At 53.5% G+C, this 24,847-nt stretch overlaps 1 protein-coding gene across 20 annotated transcripts in view; it reads right to left on the bottom strand.

Moving 5' to 3' along the window:
* NFASC (neurofascin) overlaps positions 1-24,640 on the bottom strand; it is an 80,362-nt gene extending 55,722 nt beyond the window's left edge. For 8 of the 20 annotated variants that reach the window (XM_032203294.1, XM_032203301.1, XM_032203297.1 and 5 more), the window contains exon 1: positions 24,584-24,639. The gene's annotated coding sequence lies outside the window, so the exon portion shown is untranslated. Of the gene's footprint in view, positions 1-24,583 lie in introns of all 20 variants that reach the window. The other 12 variants (XM_032203305.1, XM_032203306.1, XM_032203312.1 and 9 more) reach the window with 3 other exon arrangements.
* Between the last annotated feature and the right edge of the window lie 207 nt (positions 24,641-24,847).

Below are 24,847 nucleotides of genomic sequence, written 5' to 3'. Positions count from 1 at the left end.
CATCAGCCCTTCCACCATCCTCCAGTCCCAACCCAGGGACCCCAGTGCCTGGCTGAGTCCCGAGTACCACAAGCAGAAGGAAAGCAAACTGGATTTCGGAGATAAAAGGCAGACGTGCCCACCCTAGGGGTCTCTAAGCTTTCCAGCCCTACACCACAGCAGGATTTGCCTTCAGCCCTGAGGCCCTGCAAGCAATGGGGCCAGGCAGGGAGTGGGGCTTTTGGACCCATTTGTGATGGTGGCTGCAGGATGCGCTCCGAGGGGGCGTTTGTCAAGCGCTGCACGTTCCCTGCTGGAAATTACAGTACTCAAGGGTGAGGAAGGACTCGAGCACCAAAGCTTTAATTTTAGTCAAGGCACTTCTTGAGTAAGCACTTTATTTATCTCTGCCCTTAAAAATGCTTGTGAGTCTACGACTTAGTATTAAATTTTCTTAGTGGCTGTTCTTCTGCTACCAAAAATCTGAATTTCCTGGGCAACTCCAGCATTATTCCTCCTTTAGATGCTCCCCCACCCTTCTGGCTTGTCCCATTCCCAAAGGAAAGTTCCCGTGCTCTCCTTTCCCTGCTTTCTGATCCTTTTGCTGTCCCTGGAGCATCACCAGGGCAGCTGCTTGGGCACGATTCAGGAACCAGGGCAGTCACCGCTCAGAAAACACAGGATGATTTTGTTCCAAGCCTGCAGGACACAGGGCCCGTGCTCCCCTGGGTTTGAGAGGGTCAGCCTGGAAATCACCAGAGCCACGAGCAGACCTCCCACCCACCCCAACACCATCCCCTGCCTCCCATCTCCGAGCCCCGTAACCGGATCGCACGCAGGTGTCACCGACAAGACAGGAACACACCTGCTGGTGGTTAATCCTGTAAGTGAGCTGTATTTACACACACCAGCTCTTTCCCCCAGCCCGGCTGAGGGCCCTGGAGCCGTGATATCACCTTACAGCCAGCTGAGGTGTGCAGGCACCGCGTCCCCCATCCATCCCCCAGGAGGGCTGGAGACCTGGCTGTGGCCACGAGCTGGGTCTCAGCCCAAATCCCACCACCCATCTCCCCAAAAAAAGCTCGTGGAGGTAACGGAGCTGCTCTGTCCTCCCCAGACACAGCCGTGGAGCACATCTGGTTTCCGTGTTGTGCAAAATGCCTTTGACATTTCGTTTCAAACCCCAGGCATTTAAACGGCGGTGACGGAGCAAAGCAGCAGCAAATCTGACATTTCATCGCTGAGCCCTGATACACAGACTTCAGACAGCACTACGACATGGAACAGTGCAGGGAAATGCGAGGGGACCCAGAGAGACACAGCAATTCTTCAAAACCTTACATAAAAATGTAAATACAGTTATCTGGAAAATTAGTTGAAGGATTAAGCCTGCTTCTCTCAGCGGCACTGGAATTTCCTCTCGAAATGCTGGGTAACCAGTTGTCCTTGCCCACCGGGATCCTAATTACAGGTGGGGAGTCAGGAAGGCAGTCATCAGCTCTCATCTGCACTCCCTAACCAGTCCCTCTGCACTGTAATCGGGCTCACGGCTGTGAAATCCAACAAAAAAAATACCTTTTATTGGACTATGCTCTCAGCATAAAGTGTGTCTTATAGAGATCTTCCAAGAAGGGCAAGCCAAATATCACAAGCCCCCAGTGTCAGCCAACTATCCCGAGGAAAACCACCTCACTGCCCCGTCTGGGCACTTCTAATAAACCCTTTTGGCCCCCTTCAAAGCCCACCTGGGACATCTTTGCTGGAGATGCTCATTTCCTACAAGTTCCTTTGCTCCCCTTCCCTCCCATTTCCCCACACCACATATTTAACCAATTTTTTTCCCCAGCCGCAGCAGCCGTCAGTGCAAAGTGGTCGACGTGTCTCCCACCCTCCTGTGTCATTGCCTTGGCCCCGTCCCCACCTCCTGCCCTCACACCTGCAACCCCGAGCGGCAGACAGCACGGTGCAGCAGCGATGCTGTGAAATCAGGCTTTATTTATCACCCCGAGCAGCAGCCTGTGCTCGGAGCTAGCAGGGAAACACCATCCCCTGGTATTCCGCAGCAGCACCGCGGGGAACTTGCTTTTTCACATTCCCTAGCACATTTTTACATTACTCCATCTGAAATTCTCACCCTTCGCGAGGCGGTCATTAATATTGCCAGCACAGCCGCTCCATCTGCCTTCGGAGCCCCCTCCAACATGGCAATAAGTTAATTGGTAGAAGCATTTGGCTTCCACATAACGAAGTTGGCACAAAAACAGCTTTTAACCTTCAGGACCGAGTACAGGATGCAGATTACTTGTTCCCTGTGCTGGAAAAATAAAAATAAAAGGGTTGCTTATGCACGCTGAGGGCCAGGGCTGGCGCCTGCTGGTTATCTGAAGAGGCCAAATGAGTGCAGAGACAGCGGGGCGCAGCCAGCACCGTGCTCAGCACCCTTCCTCGGAGCTGTGCCTGGAGCACTGCCCTCCCACGCCACCCTGCTGCCACCCGCACCCAGCCAGTGCCATTGCCAGCACCTGGGAATGGGAAGCAAAAGCAACTGGTTTGTGCCCTGGGGAGGTGTGGATGGGCACCCAGACAGCGTAGGTGCCAGCAATAATTGATGGATAAAGTAACTGAAGATAAAAACCCACTGCCACAGCTTCAAGGCTGACCATTGCTTTGCGATCTGTGCAAGCTCACTCTGAGACCGCACGCAGCATTTAGCCAGGAGGTCGGCTTCAAGCAGGGGATGCACGAGCCAAGGAGCCTTATCTTCCTTCTCTGGGCTGCAAAAACATTTCCGACATCCCACAGGCTGGAAGACGGGAAACACATGTCCTACAGACCCTGGTGAAGGCGAACCTCTCCCTGACAAGAAGTGGAAGCGGGGGGAAATGTTTGCTGGATAAACAGTGGGATTTAAAGATAAATGGAAAACAAAGGAAAGGATGCCTTGAATATTCAATTCTTCCACTGTCTCATCTCGAATTCATCCTGCCAAGCTCTGCACTGTGGAGACAAACTGCTGCAAGTGTTAAGTGTGAAATATCGCCCTAAAAGCCATTAAAACACTGCAGCTGACAAGAAACAAGGACTAATTAGGAGGGATTGGGAATGAAGGGCTAAATCAGCAATTTTCTTGAGTTCTGCAAGCCAAAGCTTGAACCGAAATGTGACACTGGTTTTCTAGCACCCCACCGCTCCTGTTTCCCCCCCGGCAGCACCAAGGGAGGGAGAAGCCATCAGGGAGCCCCCAAGACCACCAGCACGGGGCAGCTCAGGGCAGCCTGGAGCCGCGGCTGTGTCCCCGTGCGTGGCCCTGGTCGGGCTCCAGCTGGCGGCTGCTGCAAGCCCTGGCCCAGACACTGCTCGAGAGGAGCCCGTGCTCGGCCAGGGCTTTTCTAAAGCCATTCCCAGGCTCTTTCCTTGACTTCTCTCGGACAGAAGTTCATCTGGAAATGCAGAGCATGTCCTGCGCTGGCTGAAGCAATACGGAAAATAGTAAACGTTTTTCACGTGGCTTTGGAAGGAGTCGTGCTCTTTTCTTCCAGCACGAACCCCGCCGAAGTTTTCCAGGTGGGGTTATCCTCACACTGAAGGAGCCACCAATCCAAAGGAAAGCTGCACACTCCCTTTTGATTTTAAAAGCAGAGAGAATTTGAGGTTTTTTTTGACCAAAAATGCGCAGAGAGAACCACGTGGACCTGGATCACCATTAAAGGGGGAAAACCACAAATCGCTGGTTCCAAGTTTCCCATTTTTCTGTCTCATGCAGCCTGAAGCTTTCCCTGGTCTGCAGCTCTCGAGGCAGCAGCAGAGCACGTGCACCCATCCAGCCACCCATGGGACCCCAAGGCTGGGGCTGGCTTCTCCGTGCCGCCGTGCTCAGCTCCCCTGGGAATTAAGGGCACTGAAGAGCCCAGCCTGTTCAGGCATTTCCCTGCTTTAAGACTTCATTACAAACCTTGATAAGGCAAGCGTATGCTCAAAAGATAGCCACATGAAAAAATCATCTCTCCCCAGAGATATTTTCACAGCTCATTTATTAAACCCCCTCAAAGAACAGAGGGGGAAAGCCAGCTTCGATTGTTTTCAAGCAGTAACAAGGGACACGAGAGTTCATTTTTGCCTTCTGGTCTTGCTGCTAGTTTCACTCCTAACAAGCCGAACTTCAAGGCAACGCAGTTATCGCATGAGCAGCTTGATTTTAAAACCAGCACGAACAAAGGGAGAGCTAGCCACAAGTCGGATCACTTCTGGGCTGATCCTGTACTCCCCGTCTGCATCTTCATATCCGATTCTACCAGGCTGCTGGCTCCAGAGCTACGCTTTAATTTCTTTAATTTAAGGATAGGATTTTCACGCTCATTTGCGGACAAGCCCGTGCTTGGTACTACAAAGCCATGGAGCAACACCATCCCCACCAGAAAGCGCTAAGGGGCTTCTGTTAATGAGCTTCAGCTCGGTCCCATGCAGCACCAGATGGGATTTTTGCCTGGATCCGTGAGGGCAGCAAGGGGGTTTTCCAGGTGCTCTCGTCCCACTTGCAGCATCTCTCACCTGGCTGCAGGAGGAGGTGGCCGATCCCGATCCTTGCTCACTCGGCCAGCACTTCCCAAAGAAACTCCGTCACTCACCCAAATCTGCCAGAACCGAGCCCATTGAGGCAGCTCAGCAGAGCCAGAATATTTTTTCCACTGCTCATAAAACACTCCTTTTTATGATCTTACGATTACAAACAGCTGTTTATTTTGCCAGTTAGCTTTTTTAGAAGCATTCTTTCCAACGCATAATGAAAAGTGTCAGGCATTTTCCAGGAATTTTCAGAGCAGAGAAAGTTTGGCACTCGCTTCTTTGAGAATCGCTGAAAGGGGGCAATTAGCTTAAGAACAAGCATCTATTCTGGGTAGCAAGCTCAGGATCCGTCATCTGGCATCCAAACAGGCACCATGTGACAAGTGGATGCCGAGCAGTCAGAGCCTCCCTCCCGCTCAGGCATGCATACAATTCCCATAATGTCTGCCTCCCAGCCTGCGCTCAGAGCTGGGCAAACCTGCAGGCAGCTGTAACCCTTGCTTTTCTTCCTGTCTTTTTGTTGAGAAAGCTGCAAACGAGCCGGCTGAACGCCACAGCCTGCGAGGTGTAGCCGGGTCCCCCTGCCTGGGCAGGAATTGGGGGCTCCAAGAGGCTTTCACCCCTCTGCATGCAGCATTTTCTGCGAGATTAGCACATGTTTTGTCCCCTCCACCGTGCAGCAGGTGGGACCAAACGCAAAGACTGCCACCACGGTCAGTTCAAGCAGCAAAACAAACCCAGGGCGGAGGAACCAGGGGCACAAACACACCCCCGGGTTGGCACCACGGCTGTGCTGCGAGCATCTCCGCGGCATTAAATCGCGTCAGCCACCCCGACTAACACATTTCCACCATCAGAAGCTTCACACCTTGAAAAATGCGAGAGAGATGCGAGCTTTGATGCTTTAACAACCAAGGATTTCCACGCAGGAGGAACAAACCCTGCCCAAACGTGCCCAGGCAGCCCTAAATCCACTCGGGGCTTTGCGCTCCACCGTGCAGCGGGATCGGAGCGGGACGGTTCTGGGCAGGGGTTTGGGGTCACCACCAGCCCTCCCAGCATCACTCTGAGCCCCCCAGCCTCTCGCCAGCACCCTGCGGGAGAGCAGCACTTGTGTGTGCCCATGGCAACCCGCGCTCATGCGCACAGCTGCCTGCGGGAGCAAAAAGGGGGGGAATTTGGTCCCCACCTCAAAAAATATTCATGAGAAATTAGAGAGAGCTACAGCAGCCCCCCTCCCCTCCAAGGGTCCTTTCCCCCAGCCCTGCTGGGGAGCAGCCAGGCAGAGGACCTTCCTCTCTGCTCCCCTTGGCAAAAAGCAGTTAATTTAGAATTAAAAAAAGGGCAGGAGCCTTTTCTTGGGATGTCGGCTCTCAAGTGCAAGTTTGCACCTCTTCCCCCTCAAGCAGGCAGAGGGTTTGCTTTGAGCCAGCCCTGCTCAGGTCCCACTCCACCTCCTGGGAAGCCAGCACACACCCCTCAGCCACATCTCAGCCATTTTCTGCTAATTATCTTACACACACTTGCATGCAAATTCTTCCTACAGCGAGAGATGTGTGGAAACGTATTTGCCACCCCCAGGGGCGCAGCGGTGCGAGCATCCCCCACCATCTCTGTTCACCCCTGCTCCCCTCCCGTTAGGGCTGCCAGGTGCTGCTGGGGCCTGGGGAGGTCACCGTGTGCTCTGCCCTTCTCGCCTGTTCCTCTCCAGTTGGCCACTGGATAGCCCACGGTGGCTAGTGGCTCCTGCCTCTCCATTGCCACAGCTCAGCGTGAGCCTGGGGTTTATAACTCAGGGCTGTGCGGTCGTGGCATGGAAGGTAAAATGCCAGGGCAAGGGGAGAGGGAACCCAAGATGCAGCCAAATTGAGCTTATCCAGAGACTTTGCTTCCCGCATTCCCAGTATCAGACTCCTCAGGGGCAGAAGGGAGGTGGGTTTGTCCCACACCTGGGCTACCTGCAGTTGTGGGACCAGGAAGGACGCTGCCCCTAACAGATTTCTATGGGATGTGCTCCGAAAACAAGCCAGCAGCCAACACGGCTGTTGTTATTGGGGTAATCGGGTGGGTTTCCCTGTGAATCGTTCAAGAGGTTTCCATTTTAATCAGACCGAATTACAGCCACGGGTAAGTCTGGTGCATGTAACTCACCACGGCTCCTCCTCAGCAACCTGGCTGCAGCTACACCCAAACCATCTCACCTGGGGGCTGCGTGGAGACCTGGAACAGCTCAGGGAGGAGGAGAGGACGCATTTGCACGCCAGGAAGGGACAAGCAAGAGGCAATGGCATCCTCCTCGTACACCCCAGCTCCCAAGAACACCTGGCAGGAGGGAGGAGAGCGGAGAGGCAGATTTCCAGGTCACCAGCTAGCGCACGCCTCCTGCGTTCCTCCCAAGGCACTCAGCGAGGTGCACGGAGATTTCAGAGGGCTGCTGGAGCCTGAACGTCCCTCTGCAAGGAGGGCTTGGGCACAGCCGACAGCAGACAAAGCCTGCCATTAAAAGGTAATGAAAAGGCCCGGCACAGTTAGTGGGGAGGACTCTGATCACCTCCCCGAGCAGTTCTCTCCTGACTCACGCCCGGAGGCTGCAGGGTGCTTCAGTGCCTCCTACCATGGCCTTGGGATGCGGTGCTCTGCTCCCACGGCTCAGCACCCGCACCCTGGGTGGCTGGGGGGCACCCACGGGTCCTGGGGAACGACCCCTTCCCACGTCTGCACAGCGGGACCCAGACAAAGCCACGGCACCGTGTGAAGGAGCGGGATGGACCTGACTGCACTAAGCTTACACCTGGACTGCTGCTGCTCCACCACCTGCAAAAAAAAAAAGGCTTATTAAGGACCCGAGCAGCCAGGATAACACTTCCACATCTTGCTTTATAGCTCTCTGGATTAAAAGTGAAGCATCCTAATCAAATCCCACACATTTTCAATGAACTCGGTCTCTGCACAGCCTCCTCCCCCCGCAGAGGATCGGGCTGTCTCCATCCAGGCCCAGCGTCAGCGCCCCGGTGACGAGCGGCGCCGAGAGCAGGGATTGAGGTGTTCGATGCGCACGTCAGCCCTGCGTGACTTGGAAAGGAAGGGAAGGCAAGAAAGTCAAAAGAGACGCTGCGATGACAGATGAAAACCCAGTCAGCTCGCCCCTGCAGCATCCCAACCAGGCCAAAGGCAGTCGGGTGCCCCACGGAGCTGCAGGAGCCCAGCCCTGCTTCAAGGTGACTCCCCTAGTGCCCCAGGGGGGCCCTCGAGCTGGAGACATGAGCAGATTTTCCTGCCCATCCTACTGCAAACGCCTTTTGTCTGGGTGCCCGAGGATCTGCCCGGGTGCCACCTCCACCCCAGCTCCTTACAGGCTGCTCCGAGGGCAGAGGGAGCTGCCTACCTGTGCCTCTCCCATTTTAGACCTGATTTTCCCCCCTCCAGAGCTCAGCTGAGGGTGCTCAGGCTCCTCCAGCCCTCACAACCGTGTGCCAGGCTGCCAGCATCTCCTGCACTGCTGCAGAGCATCCTTTCCTTGTCCCCCCCCGTGCCCCTGCCTGACACAGGGCTGTGTTATCCCCACCCTGGTGAGCAGCAGAAGGCACAATAGCAGTTATTAATAACCCCGACTCTCTCCTCCCTGCTCTTGCTGGATTTCCCTCATGAATAACGCAGGAGCTGCGGCTCAGGACACTGCCCACTCTGTCCCCTGCCACCCCCACGCCAGCAGGGAGGGGGCTCAAGTGCCAGCCAGGGCCTGTCCCCATGTCCTGGGCACCAGCACCGCCAGGACGGGGAGGGTTTTGTTCCCAGATGCAGCTTCCTTTTGTTCCAGCCCCGCCGGGAACGATGTGACAGCCTCACGCATTGCAGGGCCGGGAAGGCAGAGAGCAGAGCTCCCACGGGTGCCGGAGAGCCCACGGATGGAGACTTCCAAGCCAGAGATTTTAGAGCATTTCACCAACGTTTCAGCTTTATTGCCCCCCTCGCCGGCAGCAGCTTCTCATTTTACAGGCGTGCAAACGGCACCAGTAAAGGAAGGGTGAGGAGAGTCGCAGGGAGCCTCAGCATCTGGGCAGCTCCCGGGTTGCTCAGCCCCAACCCTGCTGCTACCCATCCTGAAGTGCCAGAGAGCGATTTCGATGAAGCTCCCCGCCCTGCCCTGCAGCCACAGAGCTGACATCCCCGAAACGCAGACCTCACGGGTGCTGTTGAGGGTGTTCTTTGCTGCAAAGCACGAGATGAAGGCTCAAAAGCTCAAACTGCTCCAGGTCAAACAAGGAAGCCGAGGAGGAGCTGGCCCACATTCGGAGCGCACACACTTCATCCCAACCCACGGACAGCACCGGCTTTTCTGGCCTCTCCCAGCTGTGGCTACAAACAACAAAAACTCACTTGGAGCTCTCAAGCAGAGCAGAAAATGCAAGGCGTGCCCCAGAGCCAAGCTCCAAACACCTCTTGCGAATCCTTCCTGCACCCAAACACCCGAAGCATCCTTGAGTCTGCGTGCCTGGTGCAAGGTGTCCCACCTTGGTGCCCGATTACACCCACCCAGTGGCCACGCCAGACCCGTTCTGCACACCACAAGACCACGGCACAACGCCCTGCGAGCACAAGCAAACGGAGCAGACCCGCTTTGCTCCAGCCACCCTGCTGAATCACTTACTGCATTGCTGGCGAGGAATTTCCCTGATCCTTGTGAGGCTCAAGCCCGAGACCCGGCGTGCAGCCGCAGCAGCTGCATGCTTCACTCGTGCAGCATCGCGCACCAAAGGCATTCGGAGCCCGGGAGCTGATAATTACCTCCCAGCAGGATTCGGCGCAGCCCGCACCAGCCTTGCCCTGCATATAATTAATGGCACCTCGCGCAGCTAAATGCTTTGCTGCCAGCCAGGCTCGAGCTGCCAAGGGAGAAGCTTTTTCCCCCAGGATGGGGTCAGCTGGGGCGCAGCGGTACCCGGGCTGCAAGGGGGGGTGACTCAGGGAAGGGTCCAAGCTCGGCTCCGTGCACCCCAAGCACCAGCAGTGGGTGCTGAGCAGCCAGACACGAACGGTTTTTCCTCATCACTCCCCCCATGGCACAAAGGGACTCAGGGCAGGGTGGAGGGGAAGCCGAGGTAAAACAGAGGGCAAGCTACAAGGCATGGGGTAGGCAGGCAGGGAAGAGGACAGGGAGCAAGACCCTGCACCAAGGGGGCTTTAACCCCCATGAGACCCCCACTGCAACAGTGTTGTGCTCCCCCCAGTAACACCAGTGCCGAGGCACCGTCACCGAGAGGGGCCCCTAACTCTGCAGGACAGCCTGTACCAGGGCACGGGGACACGTGGGATTTGCCTTTCTGAATGGAGAGCTGGGAGATCGCTCCCCCCACCCCAGAAACGCTTCCCTGGCCCACGCTTCCACCAGCTGTGGGTGGAAACCACTGAAAACTCGCTTTGAGACGTCAGGTCAAAATTCCCATCCATTTCTCTGGTCCGAGATGAGAGAAGGGCTGAAATTTTTCTCCATTCCAGCCCTGATGTGAAAAAATCCCCCAAATCTGCACCTCGGATCCTCTTCAGGCTCCTTCGCCCTCGCCGTGCATCCTGTGTTTCGCTATTTCCCCAGCAGCTTTTAAAGAGCCGGCCACAAAACGTCGAAGAGAGGTGATTTAATTAAAAAATGAGCACAGCCCACATATGCATCCCAGTTCCTCTGGTAATTAGGAAACAGATGGGGGAAGGAGGGGGGGGGAGAGGAATCTTTGTTAGGTTAATTGTTTGAAGTCACTAAATGAAATATAGGTGGCCTGATTTCCCTGGGGGACTGTACGCAAACTTAAGTATAGACTTTTGCAGGGAATAAAAAAAAAAAGGGGGTTTTCCCCATGAAGGGCACCAGAAGATTATGACTAATCAGGCAAGAACAGAAGTGATAAACCCCAGGAAAAAAAAAACAAAACCAAAAACAACAACAAAGCTCCCCTTTGTAGCTTCAGATGAGGAATTGACCAATCTGATCCACAACTTCATTACCATCTTATTAAAACGCTATTTCCATTTTCCTGATTAAATGGGTGCGAGCAGAAAAGTCTTTGCGGTGCTGGCCGTTCTCCAGAGGCGGCAGCGCTGAGGGGTCAAAGCCCCGGGGGAGCTCGGGTGACACTTTTTAAGAAAACGCTTTGGTTTTGCTTCCCGGAGCCCGAAGGTGCCCTCCAAGGGTGCATCTTCCTCACAGCTCGGATGCACCAAGAACCCGATATTTCGGAGCAAACACAGCAATATCTCCACGGCTTCCCAGCTCCCCTCTCTCAGCTCTTGTTATTAATGCTCTCTGGATGCCATATGCCAAAGGGTGCGTTCTTATCTCCGCAAACAAGAGGGCTCAATCCTTCCCCCCCCCAAAAAAAAAACAAAAACAGTGCTCTAAAACTTACCCTTTAGACAGTTACAGCTCCAGTAACTGTAAGCCTCAGCCAGCTGATCAGTGTTACTAATGACGGCTAATTGAATCACAAACCCAATGAAATCTTGGATTTGGGGGGTTATTTCGACTTTCTCCCCCATCAAAAGGCATCGTAGGCACCACCAACCAATCCTGGTCCGACTCCGCTGCCTGCAGCCCTCATTAAGCCCGAGTTGCTGCCGGGTTAATTACACGGCCAGCCCTGCTGATCTGGATTATTCTGAGCAGGCAGCACCCACGGGGAAGCCAGCAATCCCAACCAGCTTTCAAACCCCGAGAAAATTAGAGGGGGGCTGGAAACAAGATGGATAAGGGGTAAGTGCAACGGGACAATGAGAGCAAGACGGGGCCTCTGGATTTGAAACCCTAAGCTCCACTCCTGCCATCCGATTAGAATTTCGGTCTCTGCTTTGCTCAGCACCCAGGCAAGGCTTTCCTGCTGTCTAGTGAAATTAAACCACGATCCGGCCTCTCGTGGGGTAAGCACTGGAGAAGCACAAGTAAAATCTGAGTTTAAGAGCTGAAATTTATTTTAATCTGCAAAGATGCCTGGGGCAGGTCCTGAGCTGACCCATCCCGATACCAAAGAAAATGAGCACGGCGCAGGGCAACGCTGCAGGAACAGTGAGCAGAGCAGCCTGCTGAGGACATCAGCAACATTGCCATGGCTGCTGGGGTCATTCAGGCACACTCAGTCCCCGTGCCCAGCACCAAGAATTATGAGGTTTGACCTTGCCATTGTGCCCACCTCCTTTGGGAGCAGGGTCGTCTCTGCCTTGCTCCTCCTGATGGGGCTGCGGCTGCTGGAGGCTGCAGTGTCCGTGTGGCATCACCTAGCGATGCTCCCAGGACATTCCCCTGACCCCAAATCTTGGCTGATAATCCCCGATCCTGACCTTTACAGCAGCACACTCGCATGAGACAAATTGCTGAAGGTTTCCCAGCTGCTGGTGATGGGCAGGCGAGAAGCGTGTCAGGAGGCATGGAAGGGAGGCGATGGCCTCGGCGTGGTGGTGGGTGGTCAGAAGCAGGGCTTGTTGCCAGCAAAAATTCATCCCTGCTTGATGACTGAAGCCACCGGGGATTAGCTCAGCCCAATATCTCTATTGCTTTAAGTCGTGGACAGTGCTAGCTGCAGGCCTGGGAGATAGGGAGTAATGAGGACAAACAGAGGCTCCCCAGGGAAGACGAGCCATGCTCTCTTTTCAGGATCCATGAAATCCCATTGATTGCTTACAGGCTTGCTCTGAGCAAGGAGAGTCCACTGTAGCCAGTTCCTCCTTCCCCCCAGAGGAAGCCCAAAGAGGCTTTTAGAAGCCGTGACGTTTCAGGGATAATTAGCTGCTGGAGAGGGGCTGGCAGTTTGCATTCATGGGGTGAATGCCCACAAGTCAGCAACAAGAGCAGGGAAAATCCTCAACTCCTTGCACAGACCTCACTTGGTGCTTTATCAGGGACTGAACATGCCCAGGATGGCAGCTGGGAAACAATTCTAGCTTAGCACAAAGCTGTTTATCAAACAAGATGCATTTCTTGTTCCCTGAAATGGCAACACGCAGGAGCTAACTGCCTTCTGCTTGCTTGGCCCTGCAAACCTCCCGCAGTCACACAGGACAAGTTTGGGGATCCTGCAAAGTTTCTGACCAGAATAAATTAACCAGATATCTCTCCTGCCTTTGTCGTGAAGGAAACTGCAAAGACAAAGTGGCTGTTATTTTCTAGTACTTGTACTTGGTGCAGTTTCTCGGTATTGCTTTCCTGCCTGCTGTCCCTCCTTATGGGGCTCCTTACAGATTGCCATGATACAGAGAGAGCAGGAGGCACGAGGAAGGGGTGGGAGCACAGAAGGAAACCCAGGAATCTCATCTTACCCATAACCGAAGGCAAATCATCTCCTCTCCAACCCCAGCTCCTCTCCAGGAAGAAGACGCCTTTCATCTGCCTCATTAATACTTCAGGCTATATTCTAAAAACCCTCCGAAAGTCCCAATTAACAGTTTAACGCATCTTCAGCCTGCTTGTGAGCCATGGCTACTCTGCTCCTGGGCTATTCTCATTTCAGTTATCTTTTCTAGCTTAGAAACTCCTCACACACCAGCTCTGGCCACATCCTGCCTGCACCCCGAGCTCCGTGCAGCACATCCAGCTGCAGGGTAGGACCAGAGGGTGCTTTGCACCCAAAAAACACCTGAGAGCGGGGCTTTGGCCACAGCCCAGATCTGCACGGGGGTGCTGAGGACGTGGTCTGAGCAGCAGGAAGGATCCCGTGCTCTGGTACTGGGTGGTCTCGGGGCTGTGCTGCTGCAGCCAGCAGTGGTGGGATGGAGCCACAGCTGCCAGCACCAGGCTATAATTAGGCACAGGCACATGCTGATGGCAGCCAAACTCCAAAAAGCCTTTCTTTTGCCCTCTAGAGCCCAATGTTGAAGACGACCATGGATTTGTCACAGATTGCGATTCAGAAATAGAAAGACGACGGCACGCGTTGCTCTGAGCTGCACGGGGTCCCTCGGCACTGGGACAATTAGGATTTTACTCAGGTGTCAGATTCAGTTTGCCTGAGCTCAGAACTGTGTTTATCCCTAAGACAAATCCCCCTCTGCAGCAAGCTCACGAGCAAAGGCTCATAGCAGCCCGTAGCCAGAGCCAGCCCGGCTGGCCCTGAACCGCCACCCCGTCCCCATAGGACATCTGGCCAACGCTGCCCACCCCATTGTGGGAGGTAATTGCGCCCTGGGGCTCCATCTGCCTTCCCACATCTCAACATCTGCTCAGAATCAATAGCAGGGAGCATCGCCAGCACCAGCGGACCCTGCTCGGTGGGACAATAGGCAGCGTCAGGCCGTGCTCTCACTGCTCTTCTCGGCTCCCTGGCACACAGCTCCCATGGCTGTGCATGCACCACATCCCTGCTGCTTCCCCGTGCTGCTTTATTTTGCCAGAGCCTCTGATTGAGAACCAGGATTTGCTGTGAATCAGTTGGCATACGTTGGCTTGAGCTGAGCAAGAGCGGTATTTTAATGTACTCAGCAGCCACACACTGAATGTTTTGTGCTAATCCGGTACTTTTAGAGAGCCTCCAGGTTTCTTGACATGAGGAGAAACACAGGGCAGTCTCTGTAACATGGATAGAGGTTGGGAATTGGCACCCAGCTCATCCCCACCATGCCAGGAGGGAAAACATGGCCTTGGCCTGCCAGGGCAGGGGAATGGGGCAATTTGGGACCTCACGTCCCCAGCTGGCTATGAGTGTGCTGCCCTGGGCTGCTCACCCAGACACCACATTGCTCCAGCAACAGGCAGCACGAAGGCAAAGCCTCCCCGTGCAGAGCGTGGGGAATTGCTGCTGGGGACAGCCAGGAGGTTGCAAAGGGGCACAACCACCCAGTGACCCTGTGCCCTGGTTTTGGGGGCTGGCAGCTCTGAGGGTTTCCAGAACACCAGAGACCAGCTTGATTTTCTCCTGGATGAAAGTTCCAGCTTGATTTTCCCTCTGTCAGGCATTTCTGCCTGTTGCAGCAGAGGGAGCACAGCGCATCCCCCCCCCCCCCGATGTGACTGCACACAGCTACGCCAAGCACTTCTCAGCCTCCAAGCCTCCGCTAGGTAGCATTAGCTCCACTGATGCTCTCTGCCACCACCAGCAGCCCAAAGCCTCCCTTAAGTCAAGTCACGCCACCCCTGCCTAAGCATGTCAGGGATTAGACACTGAAAAGTTCATTAGTGCCATTTCCCTGCTTATCACAGGCTGAGCCCAGCACAGAGGGGGGAGAGCAGGGGCACCAAGGGCTGGTCAGCTGTGAGGACGCTGTCCTGGGCTGTGCTAAGTGGAAGTGACACGCTGCCCTGTGCAGCGGGTGGCTGGAGCTGACGCTGTGTATGTGCTGTCTGCCTCAAGGGATGATGCTAATCTCTGCCCATGATATGCACCCGCTGGTCAGCGTGGGTTAAACATCCTCCTGCGCCAGCAACCTGCTGCATCCCTTCCTGGAGTGCTTCCCCCATGGGAGGCAGCGAAGATCCCGATGGCACAAGGGGGCTGCTGAGGGAGTGGGAGCCAGCTCCTCGCCCTCCCCGGGGGCAGCATGGCGCTTGGACACCCCCCTGCTCCTTGCCCACGGGCACACTGCAGACTTCTCCACATTTGCTGGGTCTGGCTGCCTGCGAACCCTCACGCCCTCAATACACCCTGCAACCACAGGATAAAGTCATACGGGGAGAAGTGGGAGTTCCTCTTTTCCTCCTCATTATCTCCTCCTGTTTGAGGACATTTTCTCCATAGAGCTCCTGCCTGGCCAGCTCACCCCAGTACACACCAATGCTTCGACAAAGGATAAACTGGGAGTTTCTCTTTTCCTCCTCATTAACTCCTCCTGTTTAAGGATGTTTCCTCCATAGGGCTCCTGCCCGGCTGCTTCAATCCCAGTACACAGCAACGCTTCAGCAAAGTGGCTCCAAACATGTCTCTATCACAAGGCAGCAACCTCTGCACAGCCAAGGGGCACCGTGCAGCGGGAAGGCCCCAGAAACCCACCCCAGCACCTCCTGGTCTGCCCTGTCCCCCAGGAGGACACCAGCACGCAGACGTGGCCCAGTTCTGGCACAGCACCTCCAGGCCCGCAGGGACCTGCGGCAGGGAGCAGCTGACTGCAGCAGAGCGTGGCAGCCGCCCCGAGATTTGTCCTCGGGACTGCACCAAGCAGCTGGGGACAGGCCATTTTGTGCCCCACGGCCGCAGTAACTACAAAGATACCCGCGGTTCCTTTGCCACCAGCCCAGAGCAGCTCTTGCACAAACCCGCGTGCTGTAAAAGCTGCGCCCAGGCCTGTGAGGTGCCAGCACAGGGGCTGGAATCCCACCACACAGCACATCACTAAAGGGGCAGCTTCAGGAAAAGAAAAGGGCTGAGAAAAGAGAGAGAGAGGGCTGTCACCCCTTCTCTGTCAAACATCCCCTTCCTGCAGGGTCACACATGGTTACCCTTCTTTTACCTTAACCAGACGTGTTTTTAAGAGGCCACGCTGTCACTCAGAGGACTGGCGGGGGAACACAGAACTTTCCGGCCACACACCAGCAGTGCATTCAGCAAGCTGAGGGAGCCCCACGAATTTCCTTCCCCCCAAGGCATCCCCGGCACCCACCCTGACATCAGCAGACAGAAGCCGACCTCACAAAGCGCAGGCTCCCTCGGAGCCCTCCTGGGCCCTGCGAGCTCCAGCACAGCACCCAGGGGCCATCAGTGGTGCTGATGCAGGAGGAAGGCCACCACCCCCCTGCTCCAACAGCAGTGCATTTACAACAGACACCCACGTATTCCCAGGAGCCCTGATATCATGCAGGACTCTCCTGTTGGTTGCAGTGGTGGCTTTCCTACCCCCAAAGTTGTTTTTTTTTTGTAACATAACTCAGCACACTAATATCAAATTCTAGCAAGCAAAACCACGTCTCAGCTGCAATAAAACAGGAGCTGGGCTACCAGAGGTTCCTGAGAACAAGGAAGAAGATCCTTCAGCAGCGCGAGGAAAGGGAAATGCCATTTAAAACCAGACACTGCTCTGGCAAAGGCCAGATTGAATGAAGACTAAATAAGAGCTGACAAGCTGACATTTGAAAATGCAATTAGCTGCCTTGTAGAACCACCCTGTTATCTTATTGTTAATTATATGTTTGCTCAGTCTAAGAGGCAATACATTTATTTAAAATTCACTCTCAGGCTCTCCTGCTTTGACTGGTCCCTTCAACCAAAGACTCCCGTCCTCCCCCCTCCCAACCCAAACGCTACCTCGTGGGTTACAGCAAGATCGATTCCCACAACAGGACCATGCTATTGTGTGTTATGTAACTGCCATTATAAACATGATTTTGGGGAAGGCAGCGAGTTAATTCCCAAGGTAGGAGGTGCTTGGGAACAACTGGATGCCAAGGAGAGAGCTGAGGCTACATTAATTCCCCACTTGCACATTCCCAGACAGGTGCCAGCCCTCCCCAGAAGCAATGAGCCCGGTCCCTGTGCTGAACTCAAATAAACTCTTCCTGCAGCCACTTGATCTAAGTTCCGCAATCAGAGAATTATTTGTTGTTACACAGGTCCCTAACTCCTCTCCTAATTGTGATAAAGATGTCTTTTAAACATATTAGCGCGATCATGGCCATTTTGTGGACAGAAACGTAGTTCACATCTGTTTGTCTTGCAAGCCAAGCTAGGAGGAAGAAAAAAAAAAAAAAGCATGCCAGCTGAGCAAACATAGAGACCTCCTGAGTAAAAATCTGTCAGAAAGAAAGCAAAGGCTCCCCAGCTCCTCCAGCACTCACAGGAACCAGTCCCACCTCCATTCAAAGACCAAGGCCCTGTAGGAAGGTTGGTCTTGGAGAGGGAGGTTAGAGCAGTGAGGCAGATGAGGAAACAGTGGCACACGAAACGTGACATTAGAGAGAAGCCTGCTGGACTGAGCTCCTGCCAGATTAGCCTCCCAGCTGTCACCACAGTCAGAACTCAGAAGAGGTCAACCAGAATACATAGCCGTGGACCCAGCTGCTGATATAGCTGGGGAACATAATTCTGTGGACCTTGGCATCTGGACGCCAGACCTGCCAGTGGGAGATGTCAGGCTGGGACGTGCAACAGGACTTTGAAGGGCTCTTTTACTGCACAGATGTTGTCTCATAATAAGAGCAGCCCCTGCATTTTGTATCAGCTCATGCGTGAATTAACTAAGTTTAGTTTTGCTGGGCATAAGGAAGGAACCACTTAGTTTTGACAGAAAGTTCAGCCTTAGATATTTTAATACAAAATTTATATTCATTAGATGCAGCGGAAGGAGAAAATAAGATTATCAGTTTATTAAGTAGGTTGATTTGACACAGCTTGCAGGATGTTGCTCTCAGTGCATGTTCGTCTGAATAGCTTCGCTGCAGAGGGCATCAAATCCTACCTGGCCACACCGCTGTGAATTTGCGGTGGGAGAAGTGAGAACAAGCCACGACTTCAGTCCCCAGGCATGCTGCGGGACTTGCAACTCAACTACAGGAGACTGCTCCAAAGGACAGTGCCCAGACACGGTCTGGGGCATGCCAGAAGCATCATGAAGGCAGGGCTGGCCTGAGAGGAGCGTCAGGGGTCCCGTGCATGCTGCCACACGTGCACGGCTACAAAGCCTCGGTTCTCTCACCCCCCTCCCTCCCACTGGCTTGCACACACATCTGTGAGCACGTCACAGGGACTCGCACAGAAGCCAATGAGTTTGCAACAAGCAGGCTTTGTTGCTGGGTCTGTTGGGAATCTGAAAGCAAGATTTCACGAATCCTGACACCATTTAAGTGACAGCAAGAAAGAGAGCTTTTTCTGTGCCCTTAACTCAATAAGGGCACAGCTCAGCATACAGATGTGTCTTTATCAACTGCAGAGCCACGCTGTGCTGCTCGGCGTGTTAGTAACTCTCCCAGCTATCACAAACAGGGCTGTGTAATTAAATGCAAGGCGGCTCGTGGTACCATACCCTACTGAGGAACTGTTAAGAGCCTGTGGAACAAGATGCGGGCTGTCTCCAAGTCGTAATCAGCCAAATTTCTTTATGAGGAATGGCATTTTTCACCACTCACACACCAGAGCACAGGCAGCTCCTCATTCATTGAGCAGACTACACAAAGCTTCCAGGGGCAAGTCAAGAGTCAGGGCTGGTCTTCACTTTTTCAGCTCGTTGGGCGAGAAGAGAGCAATGTAATTTCTTTCCCTCCCTTCACCCATCCCGCCCTCAGGCTGTGTGAATATCCAATAAAAGCTACTTGACTGCCATGCCCATAACTGTAAATCTACGTACATGAGGAGAGGTGCTCAAAGTGACTCAGGGAGGGAGGGCTTCGGTTTGGCTCCTGCTGGTGGAAACCCTTAAGGCAGCAGGATCAAAAAACAATTCTCTGTGGAAGGGACTACAACAGGTCATCTAGCTCAGCTGTCTGCTGAGAGCAGGACCTGCTGTAAGGTGCAATCAGGCTGCTCAGCTCTTCGCCCATACTGGTGATAGGACTAAAGGCAGCGAGCCCCCGGCACAGAGCTCAGCACCCTGGAGAGCGGCGGCCCCGTACCGCTGCGGCTAGGAAGGCTCCGAGCCCCCGGACCCCCAGAGCTCAAAGGGGTCTGAAACCACCCCGACCCCCTGCCTGCAACCCCAGCACCCTAACTCCAGGTGGGATTGGGTGCCGGGCACCAAGGGCTCTTTGGGACCTTGAACTAAAAGCTCAGCCGGGTGATGCTGTGAAATCAAACCCCCGTGGTTCAGCTGGGAAAGTTGTCTCGTAGCCACATTCATGGGATTCTTGTCCGGAGGTTGCTTTGCTGACTTAACTTGAATTTCTTGTAACAGAACACGTATTCACTTATCATCAAGTGATTTGTTGTCTTGAATAGTTTCCTCTGGGAAAAGCTCCAGATCAGGTCTTTTGCGTTCACTTCTCACTAATTCCCTGAGTAAATCATTCTTTAAGCATCGCTCCTTGTTGAAACGAGGGGCTGGGATCCTCTCTCAGGCTCACACAGCAATGCGTGGGTTTGTGCACGTCCAACAAACATTTACATGGGAAGTGGAAATACTTACATGGGAAAATCTTTTCTTAAAAATCTTTAAGAGCAGGGAGTGTGCATCCTACTTGTGCACCCAGACAACATCAGGACACCAAGCAAATTAAAAGGAGGGCTTGAATGCTTGGTCAAGAGCACTGCTCTTTGTAATGCCCAGAATGCCAAAGCTGCTTTTCCTCCATAAGTACAAACCATATCATATGGAGGAAAAACATTAAGGCACTAACCCTTGTACTTTGGTAGTTTCCCTATTTTTTGAGGCCCTGCATTCTGTTTTTAACTTTGAGATGCTCAAGGTCATTGGAATAATTGGGAAAAGTAAATATTTCCTAACAGGAAGGGGATTTCACTGCATTTTATGTCAGATTCAAGGAGAATCCTATCCACCTCACAGCTCACGCTGCAACTGCCAGCCCTGCCCATCCATGCCAGGGCATTTCAGGAGGAACAGAATATGCAGGCTGACAGGGAGACAGTATCACGCTTGCTGTGACTTAGAAAGTCTGTAGGAACCCATCACTCCCCATGCTGGAAGCCTGCAAAATCTCCTGTCAAGGAGGCACGAAGCAGGAGAAAACCTGCCAGGAATTCAAATGAACCTCCAGGATGGAGCAGCTTGCACCGAGGCTCGGGGTTATGCTCTCTGTAAGGATCAATGCTGCTTCCAAAGGTGGCAGAGCAGCATCTAGGACAGCTGGTGCTAGGTAAATATCAACTATACCTACGCCAGGCTTTGAAAATGAGATTATTTGCTGCCTGTGACAGAGAAGGGCAGTGCCACTGGAGCAGGGCTGCAGGAGGTGAGCCCCTCGCAGCCTGCAGGAGCTTTCATGTATGAACCTGCCAAAGCCTCCCAGGTTCTGCTGGAGTCACTGAGACTGGAAGGTGCCTGGTACCACATGAGATTGAACCTTGACTTTACAAAGCACCCTCTTTACAGCATGGATACTTCTCTGGCAGCCCTAGAAGTAAGCAGCCCTCAGATTAGACTTAACTGAGCAGCAGAGGCAGAGCAATGCTGGCAAAGGTCCTCCAGGTGCTGCTTTTTGAAGCAAAGCCTCCGATCCCTCCCCGAGGCCTGTGTCCTGCTCTGCCTGCAGTCAGGGCACGATGCTTTGCTCTCCTGTGCCCTTGGGCTGGGCTCTGTAAGCTGCATTCCTAGGGAGCAGTGGAGACCCTTAGCAGGTACTGCAAGAGGATGGGACAGGTCCCCAGGACTGCAGACTGAGGAGAGCAAACGAGGCAAGGCAAAGACTTGTCCCTGCATTTCATCCTCGGGAACTTCTACCTGGTTTAGCCACGCAAGCCCATCTCTATTTGTTCCGTTGTTAATCCTTTGTCTCCTATCTCATTGACTAGGAATTGTGATCCCCATAAGCAGGGCTGAGGTCTAAATCTTCCTCTGTTCTAATCCATAACAACACAGCAAGGTTTCTTTCGGCTTTGGGTTTAAAAAAAATAAATAAATAAAAAAAGAGGGAGGATTATTTAGCATAACAACAACTTCAAGCATGTTCATTCTGAGCTGGGTCTTTAGAATTATGTAACAACTATCCTGGATAGCAAAGGTGAAATAAATAAATGAATAGAAGTTATGACCTGCTTCAGCAGAGGGGAAAAAGGAAAAAAAAAAAAAAAAAAAAAAAAAAAAAAAAAAGAGAGCAGAAGTCATCCAACAATATTTAAAATAAAGAAAATGGGCTTTGAAAGAAGCTACCCACAGGGCAGGGAGACAAGCTAGACCTCTCTGACAAGCTTTGCTAGAGCCTTTCAGAGACTGTACCTGGATACAGCGCTGGGCTGGGGCTGCCTGTTCAGTTTTAAGATACAAGGGAATATTTTGATAAGGGCAAACTAAACCCAAGGAAGTACAGAGATCCTAAGGGGAAGCACCAGCATTAAAGTTTCCCTCTTGAATTTTTAGAAGCCGCCTTCCAGGTTCTGCTTCTATTCAAATGAAAAGCGATTTTCTATTATATGACTCAGATAAATTAATTGTAAACAACTGTAATGGATTTAGATCCTCGTGATGTAGCTGCAGTCTTTTTTCACTCGCACAAGCCGCCCTCTGCATCCACACAGAAACCAGGCGATTTCCCATCTCTCTGAAGCCCTATAACAGTAGGGCTGGAGGAGCTCTGCCTCGCCAGTCAGGTTTATCTACGTACGAGGTTAAGTGCTGATGAGATTTGATAGCCTGACACTGCAGAGACAACTACATTAAAACCCCATAAAAGTCAACACACACACACATACTAACTCTGTGCAGAGAGGGAAGCTTCAGCAGCTCCTGCTGGAGTCTCACAGCTTCACATCAGCACCACAGAAGTGTCCTGGGGATCTGGCTGCTTAATTTCCCCAGGCACCCCTAACAACCTGAAGTGCAAACCTTGCACTTGCGGGCTCCTGCTTGCCAGAGCACACCAAAAGGAGATGTGGCCACAGCCCTCTGCAGAACCCGTGCGAGCCTTTGCTCTGCCTACAAGCCTCAATCTCTTGTTAGGGACACCCCGTAATCACCACATTTCCACTAAGTGGGGTTAAAGAGATGGCAGGAAAGGATTCAAGGTACTTGGTGGACATGAATAATTCACACAGCAAGCCTTGTCCCAAGGACACGAGGTCACCCGGTCAGGCCAAAACCAGAGCACTGGAAGCAAGGATTGCTTCAGTGGAAACTTAGCTCCTTTTTATCATCTCTTTACCATTCCCCATCAGCATACGAGCTCTGCAGCAGCAAAGGCATTTTGCTTCTCGTCTACATGCATTCTTCCTTCTCTCCCAATCCCCTCCACGTGCAGCTTTTGGTTTACACTCAGGCTCAGCCCCCAGCACGTTCCTGCTCAAACCTGGGCTCAGCACCTTCCCCATCCACCCTGCACGGGCTAAACCTGGAGGCTTACCCACAGGACTCCGAGCCCTCCTTCATTTAGGGGGTACAACCACACCGAGACCTGCACGCAGGGGCTCCATGGAGTAGTAGCTTCCCCTCAGACAGCTGGCAGAAGCACAGATACGAAGGGTTAGGCCTCGTTTCTTGCTATTCTAGTTAAAGGTACCCGACCATTCCTGATGCCTGTGCACTGCAGAAAGCCTCAGCAGTGGCACTTTGCCAGCAGGAGCATCGATTATACACAAGACCCACAACACGAAGACAATTAGATCGCAGCTCGGCAAATAATTCATTATGAATTAATACCGTTTGAGAGCTTGGGATATTTTCCATTTAATCATTAGCTGTGAGATGAAATGATTGGATTGCCTGACTTGGTTTAAATCAGATCCCTAGCCACAGCCCAGGCAACAAAACCAAGGGAACATCGCAGCCTCTGGTAACCTCCAGCGGGACTTGAAGGGTGATTTTGGAGCTTTGTTGTCCCGATAACCAGCACTATCACACGGCTCGAGCTCAAGTGAGACAAAGCCAGTCCCCAGACCTCAACCCCTGCAAACAAAGTCCATTTTCAAATTTCACAACTTGAGCCCATCCTCATCAGCTGACGAGACCTCCATGCATTATTTATGCTGCACTCATGTTACAGCTACACAAAAAAAAAAAAAAAAAAAAAAAAAAAGGAAAGTCAGCAAGGGCCTGGCCTGAAGCTGTTAAATAGAAAGAATGTGATGCTGAATTTGGGCGGTTATCTTTCAGGGTAGGCCACGCAAAGAACTTTTCTGGAAACAAAGCAGTCACGCTGACAATCAGTGTAGCTGCCTGCCAAAGGGTGGACATTTTACACAAACACGGTCAACAATAAAGGAGTCGGCGTCTCAATAAAAGTCACTGGATTCTTGCTTTTGTCCTGAGCATCTGATAGGGGCACCCCAGAAACACTGACATTGCCACAGCATCCATCTTAAGACAGTCAGGCAGCTGGGCTGGGTTTCAGTCTTCCAGGTTTTCGGTTTTCTGCTGTATGTGCATCCCCCTGACCTTTTATACGGCCTCCCAAAAAGCAGCCAGAAACATCTCCAGCTGAATTTCAGAAAAGCCCGATAACCCACATGCGATTCCAGAGCTCCGACCTTGAAAACAATCTCAAAGACAGCATTTGAAAGGAAAAAAGAAAAACCAACCCAAGCAGCGAGTCTCACGTGGCCTTGCCCAGCTTTAAGAGGAACGGGATTTTCTGGAGAACCCCTCCCTCGATCCCCCCATAACCTACTTAATGCACAACCCAGCCAAAAGCAGAGGCCTCAGCAAGGTGCAGGCGTGCATCCTCCCCGTGCCCCATCATCCGAGGAGCAGCCGAGGCCACCTTAGGAGATGTCACCCCACCGGCTGGTGCCTCCTTCGGGCCCAGGGTGCCCCCACCTCAGCCATGCACCCCCAGCAGACTTCTCTTCGGCCTCTGCAGGTCGTCTCTGAGCATCTCCCGGGGACTGGGAGCAGCTGAACCGCCAGCACAGCCGGAGTACAAATGATTCAGCACTTTCCCCACCTCCAGGAGCCTGATCGATAGCAGCGAGCCCTTCTGCAGGCGCAGCCCGAGCATGCGGCCCCGGAGCATCCCCAGCGCTGCGCCCCGTGGGGCCGGCTCCATCTCACGCAGCAGCAGCCCAGGTGCTGCCACAGAGGCCTCTCGGTGAGGCCAGGGATGCATTTTACCAACACGGGGTTTTTCAGAAGGAGAACACGAGCATGGCCACGAGCGTAGAGGGAAGGAGCAGGGCGCAGCATCGCCCAGGAGATTTTGGGGCCAAAACTTGCCCCGTCACACCAACCTCCGTACCCCAGCTGCATTTCCCTGCCTGCATCCTGTCCCCCCAGGGCTGACCCATCAGGGTTTTATCCCACACATACACCATATCATGACCCAAAAGCAAAAATCCCAACGCACACCCGAGCCCAGCGCCCAGCACCCAGCTCCCCCCGCATGCGGCTCTGGCCCATTTCTGGGAGACGGGAAAAAAATGGGGGGGACCCAGGCAGTGGGGCCCCAAACCCGCGATGTGGATGAGGAGCCAAGAACCCCCCCCAAGCCCTGGCTGTGCCCTGGGGGTGCCCGTGCCCAGCATCCCCCTAGGGCCCCTCTTACCTGCTCCGGGAGCGCCGGGGCTCGCCGCAGCCGGGGCTCGCCGCGCCGCACTGCGCGCTCCCGGGCGCGGCCGCGCCGCACTGCGCGCTCCCGAGCGGCCGAGCGCGCCCCCGAGGAGGAGGAGGAGAAGGAGGAGGAGGCAGGGAGAGAGGGAGGAGAAGGGGAGGGATTTCTTAGCGGCGCCGTTAATTAGCACCTGCACCTCCCCAGCTCCGGCTCTGCCCTCCCGGGCACCCCAAGCGCAAGAGGGGACTGGAAAGGGGG

The sequence above is a fragment of the Aythya fuligula genome, chromosome 25, assembly GCF_009819795.1.
Source record: "Aythya fuligula isolate bAytFul2 chromosome 25, bAytFul2.pri, whole genome shotgun sequence".
Lineage (NCBI taxonomy): Eukaryota > Metazoa > Chordata > Aves > Anseriformes > Anatidae > Aythya > Aythya fuligula.
The sequence above is the reverse complement of the archived record's forward strand: the minus strand, read 5'-3'. Positions and strand labels throughout refer to the sequence as shown.